Genomic DNA, 6,591 nt, shown 5'->3' with positions numbered 1-6,591 from the left:
CGAGACATTACTTGCGCACGCGCCGCCCGCCCAGTCGTCGGCCGCCCGCCCTACCGCGTGCGCACGATCGCGTCATAATAAGAAACAGGTAAGAATGCATTTAACATTCAAATATTATATTTTAGATTAAAATTACTAGTGGTGTAACTATATTTTATCTCGATACTACTATTATTGTTTTGGTCTATGGTATTTGCTATAGTGCAGTGAAATTAACCGAAACAGCGCACAAATTAAGACTGACGGTGCTGAACGAAAATAATCGTGTATGATTATTTTCTTTCTGATTGTAAACCTGCACCAGCGTATGTTCATTCATTTTTATTGACTTCAGAAAAACTATACTTCTAATTAATTGGTATCTCGTATTTTTTAAGTTACGTTACGTTACGTTCAGAGTTTCATGTTAATATTCAAAGATTTTGCGTTAGGATTTCTCCATTAAGAAATTGGAGTCCCATTTACCTATTTTTTAACAGAACTTATGTACAAAAAATATTTTAAAATCGAAATTAATGTTACAGTGTTGTAAAACTGCCTTAGAATTCTGAAAAGTTTTTTAGAAAGTGTTTATCTACCATACGAGCTATCAGTGCACACATTCAAGAAAGCTACCACTCACATCCTTGACATGTGACCTAAAAACACTTTTATGTGAACTTTGATATGTTTTTGCAGAGTTGTTAATAATATAATCTGGTTTTGATGCATTAACGAATGTTCTGTATATATAATTACAATCCTGCGATAGATATAGAACGCTCGCTATCTTGCTTATATTTGTATTACTGTTATTTTATTATCTTATTATTATTATTTAGGACCTTTAATTGGCTCGATTGCTAATTGCCAATTTAGATATTTATATAATGTAACTGACTAACAAGTATTCCTTTAAAAATAAAATATATAAAATAAAAATAGGCAAACGGACTCAGAGTTAGTAACGCTTCTGGTCGTTTCTTATTGGCTCCCAAAAGTTAAATACCTTAAACAATGTTAAATGTTTTTACCTGTGTACCAAATTTCAAAACAATCCGTCCAGTAGATTTTGAAAGAGAGTGAAAGAGTAACAAACATACACATACATAAATCCTCACAAACTTTCGCATTTGTAATATTAGTAGGATGGTATGATTTTTACGTCTACCTATTTATTGCGTATAAAGTAGTCTATTTTGAATAAATGTGAACGACAAAGTAAAGACATAAGACTCATTTTTTCATGCACCAATTTTAGTCTCACATTGGGATTGTGTCCATTTTGTCACACATGTACTCGTGTATCAAAATGTAAGCTACTAGACTAGCGCAATGTAAAAGAGTACTGCTTGTCACTCGTGTAGAGTTAGTATAATATTGGTTATTCTCTTTCCTACTCGTAAAAGTAACTATATGAGCATTGTCCTAATTTCTAAGGAGAGTTATGGGCGACTTGTCCATTAGTCAAGGTTCAGTGACCCCTAGATTTCAAAACACTAGCAATAAAAATGTCGTATTCACTGCGCTAACAAAAATGCAAGATGGCTGATTTATTATATTCTTTGAAGATGCATTGAGTAGTGTACGCCGTTATCTTGTTTTACTACGAGACTATTCCTGGTTATTCTTTAGCCAAGTAACTAGTTTTAATGTTTTATCTTAGTATGTATTTTCCATTTTTTTTCCTGGATGAAATGTAGTCTTGTCCGTACTCCTAACTATTTATGTCAAATTTCAAGAAGTTTGGTTGAGTAAAGCGTATCGAGGTATTCAAACAAACAAATAATTAGAAAGAATTTAAATCATAGTCACAATTTTAAAAATGAAAGAAAATGGAAAAAGATTGCTTTTAAAATATGTCAATAAAATACGTATATTTCTGGTTAGATTAAGCGCTTTCGCTTTTATAAATCAAGTGAAAGATTTGCGAAACCTTGTCCGCACATATCCACTTTAGACTTTCGATCCTACAATTGTGTGATCGTTAAAAAAACTATCAAATCAAAATGTAGTATATGCATCCTCGCAGATTTATATATTACTGTGGGTATCCTTAACCCATTATGTCTAACAGTTGGTAGAAAAAATCAGGACGAATTTAATTTTACAGACGAAGGTTATGATGTACCTCTGCCGGATATAGTTGTTTTGAAAATTGGCTCCGATCTGTGTCAGGTTCGTAACGCCGCCATTTTAATTATTTTACGCGGTTGTTACATAAACGATATTGATGTTTTGCAGCCACTAGCTTCTTCTTTGGGTATTTTCCAAAGAATTTCAGATAAAAACGGACGGATAACTTAGAATTGTCCCTTGCTCTACTCATACGGAGGTCATACATCAAATTTAAATTACATTTTCTTCTTTCTTTATCAAACAACAAGAAAACAGAAGAAGAAAAGAAAAAATGAGTGAATAAACAATGCTAAAATTTTAATTCTAATTGAATTTATAAAACTTATGTCTGGTTCCAACGAAGGAATTCTCGTATTACAAAAAATACATTTTAGTTCACTAGTAGATGTTGTAACAATAATCAATCGAAATTAAGATATCAACACTTAACTTTCTCGATTAACCCTTAGCTGTTAACCTAACAATTTACTGTTCTAATCTTATTTTTAGGATAATCTCTTTCAATGCAGAACTATTCTCATTTTATTAGGAAACTGGCGTCTCCCTATTTTTGTTAATATAAGAGTCCTGTTGATAATTATATTATAGATATTAAAAATATCTTCAGTATTATTAGACAATTTTCTGGACAATTGCATCGTCATAGCCAATTTAAAAAAAAAACAAGTTTCTACGAAATTATGTGCCAAACAAACTGTCATTTCAGTTTTACTTGTACGATCCTTACTGATTTCATTCGTTTAGTAACGAGAATCCAGAAACAATAAAATATAATTTATTCTATGTCATAATATTTATCAACATCATAAAATAATATAGATCCCTCCATCCAACTGTTAAAATATTTAGAGGAGCATAAAATCAAATGACTATAACACTCGTTCCCAGTAGAAGAAAGGGAAAACAATATTTTCTGAAATGTACTGAAGTACTTTAAAACTAAGGTATACATCTACGAACAAGCCATTCATACTCGTATATATTTTTTAAAACAAGGAAATTACCGGTTTACTCGTTCCTGAATTTTTTCATATCATTATTATTTTTTAAAAATAGTTTTTAATGTATGCACATGCTATGTACCTACTCATAACAAAATCACCCATACATACTCGTACATACTAATTTTCGATATAGTATTCTCATTCAAACAACCCTAAATAAACATAACCTGGTATCTAATGCAGTCGGGTAAAACTTTTAACTGGACAAATAATGGAACATCCGTGTACCTCTACTCGGTATTAAAAATACTTACGTGTGGATTAATTACCGGTTAAATCAAAAATGTAGTTATCTACCTTATGTACCGGTGTTGTTGTATTTTTTATTTAATAACGCTCGGAAATAACCATATCCCATGTTTAATGTAGTAATATACATAATATATAATATACATAGTATGTAATATACATAAGAAGGCTTCAAAAAAAAGTAATCGAGACCGGCTGCACTTAGGTCTAGCCAGCTAAACCTAGGTAGGTGTAATCGCACAATCGGGGGTACACATCGGTTTTTATTACAATGTGACAAAGTCTAAAATTGAATGCTTTTGTAAACATATCACAGCACGACACTGTACACACAACAACATGTTATATCACATCAAGATTCGCGTCGCGCTGCGTCGCATTGCCTAGTCGCATTAGCAGCTGCGTTAAGACGACGACCGGAGGGTGACCGACAAACTGCGGATATGTTTACGACAAGTGGGGTGGGACACATAAAAGCCGTTTTGTCAGGATATCCCATTGCCCAGGATTGGGCGTCGTGTCGTATTTATAGACGTCAGGCGAGACGAGTATAGTAAAAATAAATAGTACGTGTATGATGTAGACAAACACAAACACAACAAAATTGAGTTCTACCGGTTTTATAACAATTTTACCCAGTCTTTCATTCTGTTGTCACCTGTGAACCGAGGTTTGGTTCAACAAACGACCGGTAACAACGTGAATTTCGGTTCACAGTTTTAAACTAAACTCACAATACCTAATGGTCATCATGCCGGATGTTTATCTATATATGTATATGTTATAGAATATAGCATCGTTATGTTTATCTATATATGTATGTATATGTTATAGAATATAGCAACATACTTTGGAGCTAACTTAATCTGTGTGATTTGATCCTCCTATATATTTATTTTTTATTTTATTTATTTATTTAATTCAAAAAGTTGGATCGGTCGATGCGTTCGAATACGGTTCGACTGAACTTTTCGCTTGTGTTTTTCTGTGAAGCAGAAACTGTGGCACAGTTAAAAAATTCAAGTAAAAAAGATGAATGTTGATGTTTTAATCACGCACTCATGTTATAATAATTTTCATTGACGGATAACTGACTCATAATGCTTTTTTAACTACTCGTCACTAGTTTCAAAACCTTGTCCTACCTACCTTTACATTATGCAATTGTATCTACATTTTAAGAAAAAAATATGAAAAAATGTTACACATCAAAAAGGCGATAGCCCTACACAGGTCAGTCGGGTTGAGAGGCCAGGTACGGAACCCTACATTATTTAGCAATTATTTGGCAAGATAATCTATATTTAGAAGAATATTTTTGGCCTGTACCGACCTGGCTTGCATCCACATCCACACTCTCCAGTGTTTAGTGGATTCAAATAAATGCGAGTATGTAGGTGTGGCGTTGAGGTTGATGGGTATGAAACATTTAAAATATCTAAAGAAGGCCCCCTAGGCAAGGTGCCCATCACACAGGCAGCATTCCCGCGCTGAATTGCAATGGAAATTCGGTGTGCGAGAAAGCTACCCGAGCGAGAGTCACCTGTTGCCTCCCTCAGCCATATGCTGAGCTCTCTGTACAATCTAACCTAAAGTCTCAACGCCAAAAGCCACAAATTCGTATTGAGCGCCGAGACAACTATATTTTTGAATCTTTAAGCGTTCCCGGGTATCTAATATAAATCTTTCTACGTATCACATCCTCACATCACATCCTCGGGGCGATATGAAGTCAACCTGTTCTGTAACGTAACCACAATAAAAAAAAACTTTACAGCTGTGGATAAAATGTCGACATCAGTCAGTCATGCTAGTATAATAATCTGTCTGTTGCAAAATTAAATTAGTAATCATAATTTTCGTACATTCGAGAATATCCATTATTTTTATAGGACTCTTTAAATGTGTATTTTAATAGTCCTATTATATTTTAGACTGGTTTTGACAACTCATCTTGTTAAATTATATGTAATCTGTTATCCTTACATATTATAAAACAAAGTCCATTGCCACGTCTGTATGTCTGTTCGGGATAAACTCAAACATTTCTGCACGGGTTTTTATGCGGTTTTCACCAATAGACAGTGTGATTATTGAGGAAGGTTTAGGTATAGTATAACCTATGCTTTTACCTGAGCGAAGTCGAGCGGGCCGCTAGTATGATAATAAGTAAATAATTATTTGATTAATATATATTCAACTTAGGTTAAACATATGTTTACAAACTCAAATCTATCAAACTAAAAATATAGTAAAAGTAATTATAAACTAAAACTAAATAAATATAATTATACTCAAACATTTACGAAATTAAATTACGTAACAAAGAATTACATTTTAATATCAACCTGCTATGGTTGAATTGCACCGTCAAATTTGACGTTGACTTACAAAACGGCCTACTTTGCGTTTATGTGCGCACATTAAAGTTAACGTCAAAGTTGACGGTGCTACCCACCCTAACTCCTGTCCGATCTTGGCTCGGCGGAGCCGGGAAGCCAGCTGGCCTGGCCTCCTTTCCTCAGAGGCAACAACCGGATCGCAAGTCTTTGACACTAGCCGAGTAGGCCATTTATTTTCGGGGCGCTAGACAGAAATAAATCAATTCCTATTGCTATTTGCTCGCTCGAGTATCGCTTTCGGATCGATTGACCGCTGCATCAACAGTTCAATACAGTGTTTTCAAAGTTTAGCGCTTTGATCATATCTACATAGGTATATTTACGATATTACCACTAACCTTTTGTTGCGACCACGGCGACTGCAAGGTCGTTGAAACGTCAGCAATATTACAAGGTTTGTGCCTCGTCTGTCCCGTTAACATATATATGCAGTTACGGTTCAATATTGTGCTGTGATATTTGTTATACTCAATTACACCATCGTATGAATTAAATAATAAGTTTCGTAGGTACCAGAAACAAACCAGTCCTTATGTCCGTTCTGTAGTGAATAATTTCGATTGGGACTGGCGTTGTGAAAAATGTTTTGAAAAGGTCTCTCTAGGGACATACTTTATCTATTGTTACTGGGCACAAATTTGTTGTTGTGTTTTGGTACCAGTTAAAAATCAGCGCTATGGCTTCCTAGTAATAGCAAATAGCTGAGCTGGGTTCCATTTCGGCACAATCTCATTATTTTTATGCAAAACTGGAATGTATATTTTTGGTATTGTTATTTCATTAATCATTACTGTGGCTTCACGCCCAGACACCGCACA

General features: G+C 34.2%; 1 protein-coding gene across 2 annotated transcripts in view; it reads left to right on the top strand.

The window, feature by feature from the left end:
- Positions 1 to 6,591, top strand: part of Fhos (Formin homology 2 domain containing) — a 57,661-nt gene continuing 51,070 nt past the window's right edge. For both annotated transcript variants that reach the window (XM_053767862.1, XM_053767861.2), the window contains exon 1: positions 1 to 88. The gene's annotated coding sequence lies outside the window, so the exon portion shown is untranslated. The remainder of the gene's footprint in view (positions 89 to 6,591) is intronic.

This window comes from Plodia interpunctella, chromosome Z (assembly GCF_027563975.2).
Source record: "Plodia interpunctella isolate USDA-ARS_2022_Savannah chromosome Z, ilPloInte3.2, whole genome shotgun sequence".
In the NCBI taxonomy this organism is placed as follows: domain Eukaryota; kingdom Metazoa; phylum Arthropoda; class Insecta; order Lepidoptera; family Pyralidae; genus Plodia; species Plodia interpunctella.
The sequence above is the reverse complement of the archived record's forward strand: the minus strand, read 5'-3'. Positions and strand labels throughout refer to the sequence as shown.